This window comes from Gopherus flavomarginatus, chromosome 2, assembly GCF_025201925.1.
Source record: "Gopherus flavomarginatus isolate rGopFla2 chromosome 2, rGopFla2.mat.asm, whole genome shotgun sequence".
Lineage (NCBI taxonomy): Eukaryota > Metazoa > Chordata > Testudines > Testudinidae > Gopherus > Gopherus flavomarginatus.
Genome location: NC_066618.1, coordinates 99,074,711 through 99,095,791, shown reverse-complemented (window position 1 = coordinate 99,095,791; position 21,081 = coordinate 99,074,711). Strand labels below are relative to the sequence as shown.

The 21,081-nt window shown below is 38.6% G+C and overlaps 1 protein-coding gene across 3 annotated transcripts in view; it reads left to right on the top strand.

Moving 5' to 3' along the window:
* The window catches only part of TPK1 (thiamin pyrophosphokinase 1), a 497,034-nt gene that overhangs the window by 324,911 nt on the left and 151,042 nt on the right, over positions 1-21,081 (top strand). The window lies entirely within an intron of this gene.

Genomic DNA, 21,081 nt, shown 5'->3' with positions numbered 1-21,081 from the left:
ATTATTAGTTGCAGAGCTAAAAGGCTAGATATGGAACAAAGGGAAGAAAAACCTTGGCTGAATGATAATTGCGATGAGATCTGAAAGTGGGAAGTAATTTACCTATGAATGATTTGCACATACTGTACTGACACCAAATTAATTTTAGGAAACTTTTGAGAAAGCTAGCTAGAGCATTTTGAGGAGTTTCGATAAGATTAGAAATGCCCAGTTTAGCGATTAAAATATTTGCTTTTATCATGTAGCTATTTTAATTCTTTGTATTTAAAAATGGCTTCTAAAATGTCAGAGCTAAGATTATGTAATTTTGAGGAATAATTCGCCCCCTAACAACTTGAACAAAAGTCCTTTGTATCATTATTACTTTTTTATGCAATGTGTTAATTGAGTTTTCTTGTTTTACTGATAATTTTTTTACCCCTTTATTACACTTTTACAAACATGTTAACACTGTTTTTTATTGGCATAGGCTAATACTACTTTCAGTCAGTTTCTGGCTGATGTACAGTATTGCCAGCTGATGACTTTTATAACTCCAGGCTGTTTCTAGTATTCAGAAATAAAGGGCAGATTCAGGGGGCAGGCATCTTACAGCAATCTTAAAACTAACTGACACACAATTCCATTTCATTGCTGGTTTAAACTTGTCACTCCATTGTCTTCCATCTGCTGCCATGGTCCTTTCGGAAAATAATTTTAACTCTCTGTTTTCCAGATAAAATCAAATAAGTAGTTTATAAATAGGAATAAATAATCCTATATTGGAAGTACTTTCTTCCTGTTCTGTTCAATTTAGGTTTACATTATGATAGTTTCTCTTGTAAATAGCTGAGGAAAATGACAGCTCTTTTTTCTTTGTAATTTAAAATCAAGGTAGGAGAGAATTAGATCTCAGTAGGAGATGAACTGACTTTTTTGAAATAAAACAAGTGAGGAACAAAAGAAATGGGATAGCATGATACACAAAGACAAATTATAAAATTAATAAGGACATCTGACACAGATGTGGCAGTGTTCTGCAATATTCTCGAAAAGCCCTATCTGTGGAGTCCATTGCATTAAATGCAAAGGTTACCTATTATTGTGGGCCTGGATGATCGAAGGACTATACTGAACAATGTGGCAGACAAGAACGATTTGCGGGGGGGCGGGGGGAGGTAGTATGTGTGAAGTGGAATTCCTGGGAAATACTTGAGAGGGAGATGAAAACAAATGCCCTCCACCTGTTGTTCAGAATCGAAACCTTTGGAAGCTATGTTCTGAGGAGAGATCCATTGTTTGTAGTTCACCTGTTCCTGGAGGCTGGAGCTTTAAAAGGCACAAGCTGTATAAAGAAACAGATTGATATGCACAGTTTGAGTTCTTGCTCTAAGCTGAAACAGTTAGGAATTTGTAACCACAGGAAAACCTCTTTGTCAGATTTAAAGGACTGACCTCCTATCAGAGGTGGAGGGGATCTCTGATAAGCTTATTAGTGTACAAGTAAGTACTTCTATTGTTTTAATGTTTTCTCTCTGCATTCACCTTAAGAATAAATATGCTTGCTTAGAAAGAGTTGTGGTAATTTATAACTGTGGGCAACTATGATGTTGATAGCTACTGAAGGAAAAGCAAAGCACTGACTCTGGCCTGTTTAGGTAGTTTGACTACCTGGGAATAATACAATGTAGGCAGGGAACTGTGTAGCCTGGAAAAATCCCAGTTAGGTAGGGAAAAGATAGGGTTTTCTGCTCAAGAGAGGTGATTGCTGGGAGCCAAAAGCTTAAAAATAGGTTCCCTTGCTGGACCACAGAGGGGAGATCACAGGACAGTTGCCCTTAACTGTGACAACGTCTTGTAAGGAAATCTTTCACATTCATGTAGCATGCAGATCAGAAACCATTCTCTTTTCAGGAGGAAGGATCCATTTTTGTTGTTAGGTTTCTGGGACAGCAAAGTATGAGCAAAAAGCATTTTATCTCTAGATAAAATTAGACTTTTTTGTTAACATGAGTATAGTATAGTTCTATATTATGTATCCTCCCTTTATGTTTGTTTTTTATTTATAACCAAAATAGATAGTACACTTACCCCATGCTGTACACGTCTTTGACATAGTTAGAAACAGGATGACATCAACATAAAGCCAGCAGCTTTCCCTAATCCTACCCCTCAGAAATAATCAGCAGAGATAGTCACACACCAAAATTATCTTGCCTCACCCACAAACATCAGTCTTTATCATTTTTCTCATTCCCCCAAAGCCTGAATAAACAGTGATCCTTTCATTGTGCCCTAAAGATCAACAGATTTGGAAGCTACTGCTGATCCCAGGACACTGGTGTCATCTCCCATTGAGATATGCCAGTTGCTAAGCAGGCTGCCACGGTCTTAATCAGTTTAAATTTCTGGATTGTTTTAAGATCTAGCCCCAGGTAGAGTTAATTGCAGTAACCTGTATTATAAATTAGTATTCTATCAGAGGACAGATATATAATGCTTGATAAAGCATTTATAATCCCTGTTCATAAAATGTGTTTTTAAGTATATGAAAGTATAGAACCTAATCAATTTAATGTCAGTTTTTTATACTTTTTAAGAATGATCTCCTGCCTAATTCATTGTGAATCTTAGAAATCTATCTGTCAATTGATTCTTTTATGTATGGCTGAGTTTGTAGAAGTGGACAACATGATTAGGTCAGGAAAGCAGCAATGCTGCTGACTCATTTTGTGCCCTTAGTTAGTCACATAACCTCTTTCTATGCCTTTATTTACCTGTCTGTAAAATGGGTAAAATAATACCTTTGAGAGCTTCATTTTTAGGCTGAACACTTGTAAAACACTTTGGTTTCTTCAAAGGAAAGATTTCATACTAGTGGAATCTTTTTTTTTTGTATGTCTCATTCCTCTGACTATAAACAGGGAGGCAGAGTAGATGCTCCAGCAGGTGACATTTCCTTTAAAGCAGTTTCCAATGTGATGATTTAAGCAAAGAATTAAAAATAGAATACATGTCCCTGCAATGAAGAGTGATCATATTTCTCTCTGTGGAAAAAAGAATCCTTAATAAGGAATAATCATTTCTTATGAACAGGATATTTTATGTACCAGTCCATACTTTTTATGCTTGAAATTTTACTAATGTCAATTACCATTAGTATATACCCTGGCTGAAGAACATTAGGCCCTCAGAGTCATGTTTATCATGCTACCCATGCTCAGTATGAATGGATTAAGGTTTCACATACATACTTTCTCATTTTCTGGTACTGTGCTTCTCGGGAGTACAGAAACATTAGCTTCTGTACACTGAGCATAAATTATCTTTTATCTGTGAGTTTTATGGCAGTTTGTAATACAAGGTAATAGGATTTATGACCAAGAAATGAGAAGATGTCCAAGAGTTAATGAGGCATGTCTTTTCATTATACTGAGCGGAGTTCCGTGTTCCCCATGCAGGATTCCACCATTGAGTTGTGGGAAGAAGTATTGCTACTTGTACTTCAAAATATGTTGCACCAGAATACTTTTGTCAGTTATCTAACTCTCCAGAAATGCTGTTTGACCTATTTCTTCCATGCTGTGTTGTACTTCCTCATATTTTTCCTACCCATAAGAAATAATGAGGAATGTAATTAATGCTCATAGAAACTGAGGAAGGAAATAGAATGCTGATAATATTAAGAGTGTAACCCTTGTGGTTAAATCTAAGGTCTCGGCGTCAGGGTTCCTGGGTTTTTTTTCTCAGCTCCACTGCTGACTCAGTGTGTAGTCTAGGGCAAGTCACTAAACCTCTGTGTGCCAAGGAGTTCCCATCTATAAAGTGACTGAAATACAATTACCAGACTGGGTGTTGTGGAGTTTACTTACTTGTAAAATACCATAAGATCCTGAGATGAAAACCTCTATAGAAGTGCAAGATAGTGCTGTTGGTCATAGCTGTAATAATAACTAACAGGCTTTTAATTAGCTTCCAGAGCTACACCCACAAAAAAAGAGGGGGAAGTACCATTTCTTCAACTCTACAGATTTAGGCTCTGATCCTCCCAGTGACTCCACAGGGGCAGACTCATATGCCTTTGAAGTCATTTGGGCTCTGCACAGTGCAGGGTTTTGCAGGACAGGGGCCCAAGTCCATCCTCTCAATTAATAGGCAAACTACTCAACAGAGGCAAATGTCTGCCTGTCTTTCTCTCACTCTCACACATACACACATGTCAAGTTCTGTGAACTGATTTCACACCAGTCAAAACTTTTGCTCCTTTTGTGACTAGGCATAGTCAGTGCGGCGTGCATCAACAAGAAAAAATATAAGATTAGGTACTTGCTCTCCTGTGGTTTGTTGTTGCAGTTTGGTGTGGCAACATCTTTTGCCTTGTTTGCCAGGATGTCCCTGCTTGTATGGTAAAAGATAATGGGAAATCCAGATAATATGTGGTCAGCCTCTGAGTTTCCTGATCTCACTCCTTTCTTCTGATACAAGGCTGTCTCTAAGGTCCTGATCTCACTCCTATTGAAGTTCCTAATCGGCAGATCTCAATTCTTGAGTCTCTCCTCATCATTCCTCCCCAAAATTTTGGAACATCAATGTCTATTTTGAATATACTCTTGGCATATTGTGAGGGTAGTCTCATTTACAGTGAAGCCATGGTAGTCTGAGTGAAAGAGCTCTTTAAGATTCTGTTCTAGAGATATCAAAATATTTAATTTCCTCCTTCTCCTCTAAGGTTGCATCTCATTTAGTGTTTCTGTTTCTAGCATGAGGACATCACCACTCGAATCAAAGCAACGAATCTCTCTTCTTCTACTTCCAAAACCTCTTTTTGTACAGCTGGCCTAATTCAGGACCTTGCATTTTATGGAGTTCTTAAGGATAAAATGCTCCGTCTCAAGAAAGCAAATCTTTCTGTGGCTGCCTGTTGAAGAAAATAAAGAATTTCTTTCCAGCTGAATGGCTGATGTCTAAAACTAGCAACAGTGAAAATGGACTGAATTCCTCCTCTGGGAGTCTGAACCTTCACTGAGGGTTCTGGGATTGTTGTGAAATACGTTGTGTTTCTAAGGCTTCATAAGACTGATATACTAATGCCTTCCAGAAAAGGTTATGATACACTTTACTTTGGCTTGCTTAGCAGGTAGATTTATACTTGAAACAATACTGAATCACTTAAAGTTCTCCCCTAGTTATTGGCTACCAAAGATGGTTCCAGAGGAGTGAATGTCTGCTTGAGGAATGCTAAAACAGAAGTATCTAGGAGAATAAGACATGATAGAAACTCTGGCCATTTTATTTTATCCCTAAAGCTGAGTTGTTTTGCATTGGCTTTCCCTGCAGTCAGATTTAATCATGATGCTCTAATTCCAGTGTTGGGCAAATGTCTTGCTGCCTCTGAAGTCTTTGGATGTAGCTAAGCCTATCAATGTGAGGTACTTGCTTGCCTACTCACAGGATAGTCCATATACTGAAAGTTTCATGTCTTTATATGCATTTGTACAGCACGCCTCTCAGCTGGGGTGTGAGGGTGATGTTTATGTAAATGGGTATATACTAATATAAATATAGTCCTAATTAAAGTCTTAAAAGTGCCAGTACCCTTGCTCCCTCACTTCTTAAGAAGCTTACCCTGAGGAAGGCACTGTTTCCTTGCTGAAACAGAAACTTCATTTGATTTCACAAGAAGATAGCTTTGCCCAGCTTCTATCCTTAAAAGAAATGCAAGTCAGCACTCCAACACTTTTTTTAGAAAGAATTCCTTTCCCGCCCAACTCCTGTAGGAAAATATCGGTGGGATAACAATCATTCACTATTGTAGTATTACAGCTTTGATGACACTGTATAAAAGTGGCCTACAAAAGCCTCTATTTCTTTTGGTCAAGGCTGTGTAACTGTCACCATTTGTTTCCTGCATCTACTGAATTCAGTTGATCCAGATGTGATTAATTTTTTTCCCATTCCCATTTTAAGCGTTGGATGGAAGTTATGAGCTATTCTACTTTTTGCTGTTTCCACAGGAAAATCTAAAGGCAAATTTCTCACACTGATACTTTGTTGAGTTGTTTTGTTCCAGTATGTCACATGATTGCTGTCAAATAAATTTAAAAATATTAAACAAAAAGTGTTAAAAATATCCTTGTAAGCGCTCTTGTCCTTTTGAATTGCATAATTAGTATCAGTAGAGAAGTGCAGTATTACACTAATTTTCAGAAGTGTGTTTTAGAATAATCCTGAATTTTGTGAGATGGTGTAATTCAAATGTGGTGACAGAGCACTTTATAGGGTAAGTGGAGGGACTGTTTGCAGTGTATGACAGCAGATACTTACAAAATGTTTCTATTTAATGCAGGCATACATGTAAAATATTAAAGATTGTATGTGCCTTGCATACACAACCCTTGCATACATGAATAGTCTGTACTCATGCAAGTGACTGCTTTGAATTCAGAGGTCAATTTGCATATGTAAGAGCTGTTCACATGAGTAAGGGTTGCAGGATAGGGCTCTAAATTGCAATGAAACTTGAAGACAGTGCTTGCAGGATGCTAGGCTTTAACTTTTAACACAGGCTTTATATATCCAAACCGCCACTATCAAATGAGGTACATTTTTCATTACTAAAGAAATCCTCTTTTAGCCATATTTTCTATGATAGAAGGGTAATATCCTGTGGCCAGTTAGATTAACCACACAGATAATGCATCTTCCAAAGAATATACTGTTTTAACTAGAAATAAGCTAATTAGGTTTCTTTTGTATTTCTAAAATCTGGACTCTGCTATTGTTTGAGTCAATACCCAGATTTCATTGCTCTCCTATGGTTCTGCTGTCAAATATTCAATCTTTGACCAACCTTCTAATTTAGTCCCACAACAATTCATACATGAGCATATTGGAGCATCCCGAATCTAATAAAATTCTTCCTGGGAGATTGTTTACCTCTGCTGTTGACCCTAGCTGTTGTAATGGGACTCTGTTAGTATTTTAATAACTGATCCTTCCAGCTTCATGGAAACAGGGTGCACTGTACCGAAAGAAGCTTTCTGTTAAAAGACTAACTTTCTTAGGGCTGGGATTTTCATGTTGCCATTGTTCTTCACTTTTTTGTAATCTTGATTTTTACTAACTTCTTTTTGCAGTACTCCAATACCCTTCATTTGTGTGTGTGATGCAATATGAACATTTTCTTTTGCCATACAAACAAATTCTTCATATATCACGTCTGACTGGAAATTGTTCAGCAACTTCCTTTAATTTCTTTTTAAATGAATTTCCATTGAGTTATGTTTGAAAAAAAAATACTCAGTATAGTAGCCTCTGTAATATTTATTTTGCCTTTTTTAACACTTTCTGCACTTTCAGGTTTTATTCACTGTGCTGCAGACTTTTGTATTGATTAGTTCCTGACTGCACTTCAGAAGTTATGATGGGTTGAGGGAAATAGTAGGAAGTATGGACAGCTGGATTTGTTAAGCAAGGAGATATGGGGAAGGCGACCTAAAGTAGTAGGATAACCACATTAATTAGGTGTTTCTACTAAAAGAGTCAACAGTGAAATAATATGACTTTTACTTTGTGGTCTTCAGGCTTCAGAGTTAACACTCCATTGAAACTGATGGAAATAGATCATACCTTTCATGTTTTGTCTTGGGGTCTGTCTACATGCAAAAAAGATATGATGCTAACTTGGATTAAATAGCAATGAAGACTTGGCAGACAGGATTTTAACTCAGATTAGCAGCTCGAGTTCAAACCCAGGTTCCTCTATATGCTTTTATGTGAACTGCTGACCTCAGTTAAAAGCAGAGTTGCCATGTGTCCACTGCTATTTTAACCTGAATGAGCTAATGTGGGTTAGCTAACCCAAGTTAAGAACACTTTTTTCTTCTTCAGTGTAGACATACATTTAGGCTCTCTGCAGACAGGCAGACTGCAGTGAGCAGTTCAGATTCTATTGAGCTAGAAGATTTTATTCATAAGAAAAAGGCCAGAAGAATTTTTCTTTTCAGTCAACTCTTAGATTCTCAACTACAGCTTTGGAATTAACTTGCTTTTCATGCATGTATATGCTTGTAACAATGAATTCATATTAATAATAAATACTAGAAGATCATCATTTTGTTTGGTTTATCCAAATACAGGAAACAGTATCAATTCCAGATTTTGCCAAGAAAACCTCAGTTAGAAGCCATATAGTTAGAAATAGACCTGGCTTACAGCATAAATAAACAAGAAAGCAAAAGAATGAAAAGAAAACAGAGGAAGTGATTTACCCAAGGTCATGCAGCACATCAGGCAGAGCTGAGACTAGAACCCAGGATTTGCCAATGCTTTGTCCAGTAGGTCACACTGCCTCTCCATAGAGCATCTTTTCCCTTATCCTACTGCCTTATTTGAGGTGAATTTCTCCTAAAAGTTTCTGTAAGGGGAAACATGATATTGTGGTTTGGTTCCCACTTCTAATATTAGCAGGACTCTCATGATAGGTGAGATTCTTCCTCTGTCCTCCATGTAATTTTGATTGAGTGTTGTAGAGAAATTGGCAAGTGTCATGGGATCTGTAATCTATAAAACAGTTGCTTCTGCAAGGAAAATAAATGTCTGAAAAGTATTTTATTACATGTTATTAAAATTGTAGAAGGGAAAAATGAGTACTTGTATTCCTAGATTGAATGTAAATGCCAGGAAAATTGAGCTGATAGAGAACAACGTTCAATTATTATGTACTACAAAAACCAGAAAATTCAGAATACAAAATACTCAGTCTGATCAAGGCTTTAATGACTGGGATTGTCCTTTACAGAAAAACTGGAAATGTTTTTGAACGCTCAAATCTCAGGGTACTGAGTTCATCCATACTCAGGTCCCATAACGATATTGAAAAATATTATCTCTTAAATTTGATCCCTTTGTAAAATTGCTCAGGCTTTTCAAATCCCTTCTAGTATCAGTGTTAATTCTGTTTCTGCCTTCTTGGTGGATTGAGCTATATATGGATTGACTACATTTACTCTTATTGTTACTTTAGGATCAGCCTGGAAAGAAGGATTATATTCAGTAATATCTGAGGCCCAGGGGAGAATGCTATACTACTCTGATAAATGAGCACGTCCTTACTGACTTAGTGAGATCTATTCAGTCTCACCACAGAAAGTGACTTTGAAATCTGAATTTTCATATGTTATTACCAACATGGTTTTATTATTCCAACCCATGTACAGATATATCCCCAGTTTTGCCGAAGCTGTGCAGTTATCAGGTATCACCCCCTACCGTGCAGAAGGCTATCATCTTTAAGTTGGTTGGAATTGAGAGGGTTTGCTGATGATCCGATCCATTGACTTCAGCAGGAACAGGTTCTGCCCTGTAATACTGACCATTGGAAGTATATATTTTATTACAATCAAACAAAATATAATTTTGGAGATAAATGTTTAAAAAAACCCAGTGAAACTTTGATTGCTCATTGCGTTCCATATTCTCTTACTGCTTCCCATTTTTATAGTTAAAAAAATATGATATTCATATTGGTTACCAATTGTAATGATTCACATCATAGAAATGTAACACTGGAAGGGACTTTGAGAAGCCCAAGTCCAGCCCTCTGCATTGAGCCAAGTAAATCTAGACCATCCCTGACGGATGTTCGTCCAACCTATTCTTAAAAACTTCCAGTGATGGTGATTCTACAACCTCTCTTGGAAGCCTATTCCACCATTAACCACCATTATTTGAAAATATATATAGAGAGAAACCTATCTGGTAGAGCTGGAAGGGACCCTGAAAAGTCATTGAGTCCAACCCCCGCCTTCACTAGCAGAACCAAGTACTTATTTTGCCCCAACTTCCTAAGTGGCCCCCTCTAGGATTAAACTCACAACCCTGGGTTTAGCAGGCCAATGCTCAAACCACTGAGCTATCCCCCCCCCGGCTATTGTTTGAAAGTTTTTCCTAATATCTAAACTAAATCTCTCTTGCTGCAGATTAAGCCCATTACTACTTTTCCTACCTTCAGTGGACATGGAGAATAATTGATCACAGTCCTCATTGTAATAGCCCTTAACATATTTGAAGGCTATTGTCAGGTAAGCCCCTTAGTCTTCTTTTCTCAAAACTAAAGATGCCCAGTTTTTTTAATCTTTTGTTATAGGTTAGGATTACAAAACATTTTATCATTTTTTGTTGCTCTCCTCTGGACTCTCTCCAAATTGTCCACATCTTTCCTGAATTGTGGTACCCAGACCTAGACATAATACTACAGCTGAGGCCTCACCCTAATCTTTTTTGTTGCCCTCTGCTGGACTCTTTCCAATTTTTCCACATCCTCCTTGTAGTGTGGGGTCCAAAACTGAACACGGTACTCCAGATGAGGCCTCACCAATGTTGAGTAGAGGGGAGTGATTACATCCCTCAATCTACTGGCAATGCTCCTACTTATACAGCCCATAATGCCGTTAGCCTTCTTGGCAACAAGAGCACGCTGTCGACTCATATCCTTCTGGGGTCTATCCCCAGCTCCAGGAGTGGAGTGGTGAGGTGGGAAGCAGTCTAATGGCTAGAGCAGTGGATTGTGAACCAGGACAGCTGCACTGCCTTGCTAGGCAAATTCTGCCTTGTAGATATGCACAGAGAACACACCTCTGGGCAGCAATGGATAGTGGCTATCTGAAGAACAAACATGTGCTACAAAGTGTTAAGAGACCAGAGTCATATGGGAACAGAGAACCTGCTCCTATTGAAGTCAATGGCCAAATTCTAGTGGTCTTTACCCAGAGCAGGAATGGGCATAGAACTACTGCTGTTAGGACAGGAGGCTATTAACTTTTCTGGAGGTTATAGAGATATCTTACCAGACTCAGTAACATCTGTGGTGTTCTTTGGCTTCTGAATGTGGTTTTAGAATGGTTAAAATTTGTTGTAGCCTTACTCATGTGTTTTGTTGCAGACATATTTTCCCCTTCACTTTTGATGGTTATGTTTGTATTAACTATTTTCCTATAGTCTAGGCATAATGTTTATGTAACTCTGTAATAAATGAAATACAATTTTAAAAAGAAGCTCAACAGCCAGGAGCATTATACTAGTGCAAAAGGCAAAAGTGTATTACTTGTACAGGTTAGATTTAAGCATACAGCAGTTAAATTCAATTAGACTTAAGCATGTGCTATGTGCTTTGTTGAATCAAGGCCTGCAGGTTTAAAAGTATAGTATCCCATTTTCCATCCAGTCCATAATGCTAAATTAATCTGTCTGTCTTCTCTCTGTATTTTTCCATCAGTATGTAATACTAATTGAATTCTTCATAGGGAAATATCTAAACTTTACTGATGTCTACATCTGTTTCTGAATGATTATTTTATTAGAAGTTCCCATTCTTTGTTAATGGAATTATAGTCTTCAGTTTTAGCAATGTCAAACACCTGAGGCAGATGAAAGAACTACACCGAGAACGGAATCCTTTTGATCTAACTCGAGGAATAAATTATCTGATGGACCAGTAATTAGCTCGCATGGTTCCCATCTAGAAACCAAAGTGCTGGCAGTAAAACAAGAATTTGCTTCTTGAATCTGAGCCATTTTAAGCCTCTTCCATATATTCCGCTAAAAAGTGTAGTACAGTACAATGCCTTTCCTGAGGCAAAATAGAGGCCAGCATATTCCGTCCCCATTGACATCTCTCTTGGGAAAAATAACATTAAAAAGTTCTTCCTAATAAATAGGTATTTTCCTCCAAATTATAACAACTGGCAGCTTTTTTCAGCTGGGGAAATACCTCAGAAGAACAGGCCAGTGGAAGGTCATGGTGGTAGGCTTAACTCAAGCATGCCGAAGTAAGAGCTTATCATTAGCAGCAAACCTGTTAAATTTGTATACAAGGAAGAGCTACCCACATGATCTGTGCCACTGGAGTTTGGGAACTAGAAAGGCACTGGCAATAACTTCTCACCTGGGGATAATGGAAATGTTAAAGTAATTAAATGAATGACAACTGGCAGATTCATGTGGGGAAGGCAGATACCAGAGTCGTCTCCATGAGGGACATTCATTCCTCTTCCCTGCTTTCTATGGATGGAAGATGGAAGAGACAGAATTCAAAGCCCAATAACCTCTTGCTCCTTGGTTGCTGCTGCAGAGAAGTTTCCTTGTGTACAGGGCTGCTAACCACCCTCTGAAGCCTTCTTCCTTCTCAGTGGTTCTCCACACCTCCCTGTGGCTGAAGAGCCTACTTTTGTCCCCCTATGCGAGGAAAGCAAAGTTCTTGGGAGTACACAAATACTAATATTATCCATTGTGCCTGTTCATGTATGCTGTGAATTAAACTACATCTAGTTAGAAACCTGTCCATTTAAAGAAACTCCACCACACTCACTCTTACAGACATTTTTAGTTTCTTTAGGTGGTGGTTCAATGAATTCAGTTGAAGTGCCATGCTGTCCGTGGCTTAGCTGCCTCTAGGTCACTTGTGTGTTTGACTTTTCAGTGGAACTCCTTTCTTCCCAGCACATCCACTATTTATGACACAGCGTGAATACCAAACAACCATCATTAGTTTATTCATTTACTAATAGTAATTCCTCCTCGTAAAAACTACTCCATACAGACCTGGTACCAAGCTGCTGCACTTTACATTCTGCTATATATCTCATTTGACCTTGAGGAAGTCTTATACCAACATGAATTTAGGAGTTAGGTCTCTTAACAAAAGCCTTTCTCTGATTGCTATGAACAGACACATTCAAATATCAAATCCATTCTTCAGGAAACTATATTTAAAAAACAAACAATCCTTGAACATTTACCTTTTATCCCCAGTCATGTGTAACTGAGAATAGTTTGTTGTTCAGTGCAATCTGTTAAAAAGTGCAAACCACTCAGAAATAACTGTCAGTACTAGGCTGAGGTAGCTGACATAGTTAACCATGTCCAAAATGGTGCTACTCAAATAGAACTGATGAGACATATCTCCTCCTTGCTCACCCCTTTGGTACACCTGGTCACCAACATTTACTTGACCACTATCTTCTGATAATAAAGAAAAGGTAATAACTTATTTGTGTAGTGTCAGGAAACTTTGTGCTGTGATTTGAAAGTTCCTCATTTTAAAAATGGCACAAGTCTCTAGACTTGCGACTGGCACAGACAAATGTTGCTTTAAGTTGACACAACATCATTGTGTCCTCCTAGGAGCAGAGTGAAAATCTCTTATGGGAAGGAGTTCTTGTTGTACTTTATAGATAAATGGTTGCTGAAAAGTAGATTGAGATTTGTTTCCTTGGAGGGATAAAAACAAGTATCTTCTCTGCTCGAATGTGCCACTATTTCTCACCGAGGTTCTGGAGATGCTCGGGGAGCTGCAGGCCCCCACTGGTTACAAAGAGGCAGTAATTTTAGGGCCTTCTCAAAAACCATCTTTTGACACTTGTCATCTTGCTAATTACCTCTTGCTTTTAATCTTCTTTGGGAGAAAAGTTAGAGATAGATGGTGGGAAAGTAAATCTGAGAATACTTGTTGAGTTCAGGCTTCTTCAGCCCTTGCTTACTGTAGTTTTAGGTCTGGGTATGGTACAGAAATGGCAAGGTGTTTTTTGTTTGTTTTGTTTATTTCTTGCTGGCAACGAATGAGTATTGCCATGCTGAATTCATTAAATCGATCAATTGTCTATGATACTGTTGATCTTGTGATGTTGCTTGACATAGTGAGCCCCTGGTGGGAATAATTGTTTTGACATGGCCATGTTCTCGTCTTGTTAGAGGATGCAAGATGCAGTGGTAATACTGATACCTAGTTTTTATATTGGCCCTGATCCTGTGCCACAGAAATCAAGGATCAAATCCATATAATACTTTGCATCCATAGATCTCAGATGACTTTATAAAGGCGGGCAATATCATTATCCTCATTCTATAGATTGGAAAACTGAGGCACAGGGAGGTGATATGATTTGCTCAAAGTCCCAGTAAAGCCATTGGCAGAACTGGGAATAAAACCTAGGTTTTCTGAGTCCTAATTAAATATCTTATCCACTGGGTCATTTTGCCTCCCTAACTTGACCGTGAGTTACCTTATTGATGAAACAAACCTAGTCCCACACTAAAATATTTATTTTTCTTGTTTAGGAATTCTCAGAAATTCACAAAAGCAACAAAAAGTTCATAATATAAAATCACTTCTGTTATAAATATGGCAGTGTCTTGCAATATCCTAAACAAATCTTATTAAATTAAGATCGTAGGAGTTCATTGTATTAAAATACAAATGTTTGTGTGTTTATTGTGGGACTATATATAACATCTCTAAGGGGGAGACATGACTAATGTCTCCAGGGCAGTGTTATGAGCTTCAAAGGACTATTTGGAATAATGTGAATTAAAGTTAAGTGGGTTTCCTAGGAAAGGGGGAAGGGAATGCAAATTCCTCCTGCCCCCTATCCCCACCTGACCTAATCCTTTGAAATTATGTTCTAAGGAGAAGCTCATTGTCTGAATGATTACCCGTTCAGAGTCTCTTTGGGGTCTTTGAACCTTACTCTACAAAGGAGAAACTCACTGATTTGTGGGTGTGCTTGTTGTACATTAACAGCTGTTATGAACATGCAACCACAGAAGAACCTCTTGGAGGGGTTGGAAAGATTGTTCACATGCCAGAGCCCTTATTGAAGTTGGAGGTTGATGTCTAGTAAACTTCTTAGCATGTATGTAGTTTATTTTATTATTTTAATGTTTTCTCCATAATGCTTTCTCCTTAAGAATAAATGTGCTTGCTTAGGAAAAGCTGTGTGGTAACTTAATTGTGGGCGATTGTGCTGTTTGTAGCCTCTGAGGACGAAAGCAAAGCAGGCCTGCTAAGGCAGACTGACTTTCTCGGGGATTCACCGTATAGGCAGGGAACTGTACAGCCTGGAAATACTCTGGTTAGAAGGGAGAGAGATAGCAGGGGAGCTGGAAGCCAAAGAGTAAGTGCCCTTGCTGGACCACACAGGACGAGTACGGGAGCAGTTGCCCTGAACAGTAACAACTTCATTATAGTATCAGAGGGGTAGCCATGTTAGTCTGGATCTAACTTCATTATGGCATTCAGAAATGTATTCTGTGATGCTGCAGCAGCATTACATTTAGGAGAAAATAAGATGTATACAGAAAATTAATAATCTCAATTCTAAAAAACACGAGCGATCTTACATCCACAGCTGTTAATTTAATTTCATAAGTTTTTTTTTATGAATAACCTCATCAAAGAGAGAGGAGGAAGAGGACTAGCTAGTCAAATTCTGGTAAACTGTTCAACTCATTTGAAAACCTGTGTCACAAGGTTCTCCTTCTCCTCTTCTCTTCGTATTTGAGTAGTGGATGTTTTAGCATCCAAGTATATTTTTCCCCTCATCAAAATATTACAAAACCCCTCACGATTGTCATCATAGATCACACATATGGCAGGTTAAAGGATGGTTATGTGCATGCTTATTTCATTAAATTCATTTTTAAGCATTCCTAACCTTCAGCTGCCTAAAATATTTGTAAGGATAAAAATAATTGTACACGTGACAGTCTTTCACAGATGGATGAGCACAAGAGAAGTATAGACCAGCATAGAAATGAGTTTACAGTTAGACTTCAGTTTTGCTCACATTCCAAGAATTTTCACAGAAAATTCTTACATTATGTCGCCAGTGCAATGAACGGTCATCCACACAAAATACTGAAGCACAGTAATGTTGCTCTTTTAATACATAATCAGAAAAAAAAACATTTGTGGATGAGAGGACAGGGAGAATTTCCACACTCTAAATTTACCTCATCTCTAGTTCTAGGTGTTCCCTAACCGAGGAATGCATATGGTGTGTGCTCAGTAGATAGTGATCTAAATGTTGGTAAAAAAAAAAACAAAAAAAAACAAAAAAAAATGTCGTTTCGCAGGCCAAAATATTTTAAAGTATAGTAGGAAGCATGGAGAAAGGTACTGAATCGGTTGTGGGAGAAGCAGATGAATTGGGAGTCAAAGCTAGTACTGTTCTGTCGCTGTGCCTCAGTGGGTTACAGCTGAGAATATGAGTTCAGGACAAACCCCTAAGAAATAGGGCAGACCCACCCCAAACTGGTGATTATTCTAATGTTAGATATACCATGCCAGTAACAAACATAAACTTGCAAAGAATCCTGTGGCACCTTATAGACTAACAGACGTTTTGGAGCATGAGCTTTCGTGGGTGAATACCCACTTATTCAGATGCATGTGGTGGAAATATCCAGGGGCAGGTATATATATGCTAGCAAGCAAGCTAGATATAACGAGGTCAGTTCAATCAGGGAGGATGAGGCCCTGTTCTAGCAGCTAAAACCCCTCCAACGCATCATCAAGGATCTACAACCCATCCTGGACAATGATCCCACACTTTTACAGGCCTTGGGTGGCAGGCCAGTCCTTGCCCACAGACAACCTGCCAACCTGAAACATATTCTCACCAGTAACTGCACACCGCACCATAATAACTCTAGCTCAGGAACCAATCCATGCAACAAACCTCGATGCCAACTCTGCCCACATATCTACACCAGCGACACCATCACAGGACCTAACCAGATCAGCCACACCATCACTGGTTCATTCACCTGCACGTCCACCAATGTAATATACGCCATCATATGCCAGCAATGCCCCTCTGCTATGTACATCGGCCAAACTGGACAGCCTCTACGGAAAAGGATAAATGGACACAAATCAGACATTAGGAATGGCAATATACAAAAACCTGTAGGAGAGCACTTCAACCTCCCTGGCCACACTATAGCAGACCTTAAGGTGGCCATCCTGCAGCAAAAAAACTTCAGGACCAGACTTCAAAGAGAAACTGCTGAGCTTCAGTTCATCTGCAAATTTGACACTATCAGCTCAGGATTGAACAAAGACTGTGAATGGCTTGCCAACTACAGAACCAGTTTCTCCTCTCTTGATTTTCACACTTACTGCTAGAACAGGGCCTCATCCTCCCTGATTGAACTGACCTCGTTATCTCTAGCTTGCTTGCTAGCATATATATACCTGCCCCTGGATATTTCCACCACATGCATCTGACGAAGTGGGTATTCACCCACGAAAGCTCATGCTCCAAAACCAATTTAATCAAACAAAGGGTTCTTCTGATCTCAAGAGACCAGCCACATAGCCCCGTCAATATATAACTCAGATCTTCCCCAATAATCACGCTGTTGCCAGTCCTTTAATAGCTAAAATCTAAGGGTTTGTTTCTAAGAGAAAAGAAATGGAGAATTAATATGGTCAGTAGATTATATGCCTACAAGAACTTTGCAATGATTGTATCAGGTTTGAAGGAGTGATGGAATAAACTGCTTTAGTTTGCAAAAGTCTCTCTGGAAATTACCCAAATATCTTGAGGGTCATCAGTTCTTGTTTAGAGCTTCCTTGTTAGAAATCCAATCCAGAGAAATGAAGCAGGAAATAAAGACACAGTTGTGATGTTTCCAGGGTCTTTTATACCCTCTCCCATGTGGATGGAATGTCACTGTCCCAAACAAAGCTCTCAGTCTCAGTTTATGGAAAATTACAGTTACAAGATGGAGTCCAGGGTCACATGAGCAGGTCACATGCCCTTACCTGGCTTTGATGACTCACAGGAGTAGCCATTGCCCACTTGGAGGCTAAGGCATCCACAGGGAGACTTGCTGGATGTGACAAGTTTCCTCTGTGACCCATTGTGAGAGTTAAGTTTTCTTTAATGGACCAAGAGTTTGAACAGTCCATTCACAATGTGCTGGCGAGACTGGATGTAAATTATCTTGCGGATGTTATTCCAGGAGCAAACACATTTGAAATGCAGCTACACAGCAATATTCATAACTTTATGCATGTATCATCTCTGTATCACGGGATCAACATACTTAGCAGATCATAATTTTTCCATTGACACCTTACGAGATAGACTTTGTACAAGATTTGTTTCAATTGTATAACAATGGTAGCAACAATTATATACACAGTCATATTTCAGTCAGTCACATATTGGCAGAATAAAAAGAGCAAGGGGGAGACAGGCAAGAATGTAGATCAACTATATAGTCAGGGCCACAGTTATGCAATTGCCTTGAAGGCAAGGAAAAAATATTTCCACTAGAGGTGTTGCAGAAGTCCAGTTGGTAAAAGAGCAAAGACAAGAATAACATGAGGGGAAAGGAACAAGCCAAAACAGGAAAAGTACAGGTTAAAGAATATTTAGATGAGTTAGATGTCTTTAAGTTAGGCGGGCCTCATGAAATTCATCCTAGGGAACTTAAGGAATTAGCTTAAGCAATCTTGGAACTGTTAGCAATTATCTTTGAGAAGTCCTGGAGGATGAGTGAGGTCTCGGAAAACTGGAGAAGCACAAGCATAGTATTCCTTTGAAGATTGAAGAGGAACCTGATAACAGTTTTCAGATATGTTAAGGGCTCTTATAAAGAGACTGTGATCAAGAGTTCTCCATGTGTCCCGAAAGTAGGACAAGAAATAATGGGGCTAATCTGCCACAAGGAAGATTTAGGTTAGATATTAGGAAAAATGTATAAGTGTAGTTAAGCTGTGGAATAGGCTTCCAAGGGAAGTTGTGGAATCCCCTTCATAGGAGGTCTTTTAAGAACAGGCTGGAAAAGCATCTGTCAGGGATGATCTAGATTTACTTGTTCTGCCTCAGATTTTGAAGTCCCTTCCAGCCCTACATTTCTGTGATTCTGCGATCAGATCCGTGAACGTGATGTGGTCAGATCATCCATAATTTTAGCCACATAATGAATGGAGTGTAGGGGACACAGTGTAGGTCCCAAAGAGGAGGGGGTGGCAGTAGTCCAAGTGAGGAACAAATAGGGTATTAAGCTGTCAGGATAAAAATTAATGTTGGATGTGTGGGGAGATGGAAAGAGAAGTTGAAGATGACCCCAGATCACAGCATCATTATTTTGGAAAAATATTTTTCCAATCTGAGACTCTCATTGCAGTAGATTCTCCTTGAAAAAGAATTGTAAGATTATTAGCAATAGCACATGTTGGTCAGGCCCTTCTGAGGTAATTTCTGAATTGTTCCTACCACATCATACAACTGTCCTCCTCCATGTGTGTGTGCACACACCTTGTGCTGTGCTATTGTTTTCTAATAGTGGCTATTGATTCAAAATACTGATTTTATTAAATTAAGCAAATACCACCAATGGCTGATACTGCTGTAATACACAAAGCTCCTCTACTGGGAGCTCACCTGATGCATCTGACAAACTTGTGTAGACTATGGAGACACAGGCTATTTATAATTTAATATTTCAACATATGTGTAAAATACACTTGCATGCAGTGGACTACCATTGTCACATAGTATGTTCAAAAGATGTTTTTGTTTACATTACATAAAGTTGTTTCCTTTCTCCCACCATTTATTTAGGACTTGATCCTGGGAACACTTATGCATATGTTTAAACGTACTCATGAGACTAGTCCCATTAAAATCAATGGAATAATTCATGTGAGTAAGTATTCACAGGATCTGGGTCTTAAAATGTAAATTCTGCAGGTCAGAGACTTATGCATTTGTACAGTGGCTGGTGCAAAAGGGGACCCAATCCCTGTTAGAAACTTTAGGCATTATAGTAATGTATTGAATTTCTGTCTCTATAATGTGTATTCAGACAGCATATGTCATGAGGCTATTTAAATAATTTACTAAGTACCCCATTAATCTTTCCAGGACATCTAACTTACCAAAGAAACAGTGTATTACCCAAAAACTGTGCCTAATATCCTGTTTTACAGATCACTAGCATAAAAATCCATCTGCCACTGGCAAAAAGTGTTAAGTGGAGACCTAATCCGGCCTGAACAGGCAGATCTTAAAAGTTTCAAAACTAATCATAGATGTTCTGATGGAAATGCTCAGGGAGGAGTAGGTTCACACACACAGGATGCATTGTTATGAGTATCCATGTGGGCAAAGGTTAAATAGATATAGACAAAAATCTTGTCTGAATGGCAACTGCATCCAGAGGCATAAAACTGTGAGCTTCCCAAATCAGACACCATCATAAAAGTAAAATTTTCCTTTTCCAAGGATAGAACAAATCATGCAAAGCATGTCAGCCTGCTCAGAACTGGTTCTAATTAGTATCACAGGATGTAACATTCTTCTCCTTTAATTGAGGACTTTTCTACACAGGGACACTCAGGAAAATTAACTAAACTATCTGAATAATTAACTATTTGAATTAACTAAAAGGTGTGAATTTAAAGTACTGCATTAACCCTCTGTGGTAGACGTTGTCATATAGAATTAAACTTGTCTTAATTCAGATTACTTTAATTTACACCAAGACAAATTAAATCTACTTTAATTCGGAATGAAAGTCTCCACAGAGGGTTTTATGCAGTTATCCACTTTCAATTCACAACTTTAACTTGAATTAATTTTCTTGAGTGGCAATCAGAAACATGTGAAAGTCTTTCCTACCTTAGAAACCATCAAAGAAAATGAAAGGAATTACTCCACTGATCAAAATAAGTGAGGGGCAAATACAGCAGTAGCAACAGAAAATGGTTCTGAAAAGTAGTTTCTTCTCTATGTAGCTGAAATGTTGACTACAAACCAGAATCACAAAAATACGCTATATAATGTAGTACATAATTAACATATGTAGTTTACTATAAGAGGGGTAGCCGTGTTAGTCTGGATCTGTAAAAGCAGCAAAGAGTCTTGTGACACCTTATAGACTAACAGACGTTTTGGAGCATGAGCTTTCGTGGGTGAATACCCACTTTGTCAGATACACGTAGTGAAAATTTCCAGGGGCGGGTATATATGAGCAAGCAAGAAGCAGGCTAGAAATAACAAGGTTAGTTCAATCAGGGAGGTTGAGGCCCTCTTCTAGCAGCTGAGGTGAAAACCAAGAGAGGAGAAACTGGTTCTGTAGTTGGCAAGCCCTTCACAGTCTTTGTTTAATCCTGAGCTGATGGTGTCAAATTTGCAGATGAGCTGAAGCTCAGCAGTTTTTCTTTGAAGTCTGGTCCTGAAGCTTTTTTGCTGCAGGATGGCCACCTTAAGGTCTGCTATAGTGTGGCCAAGGAGGTTGAAGTGT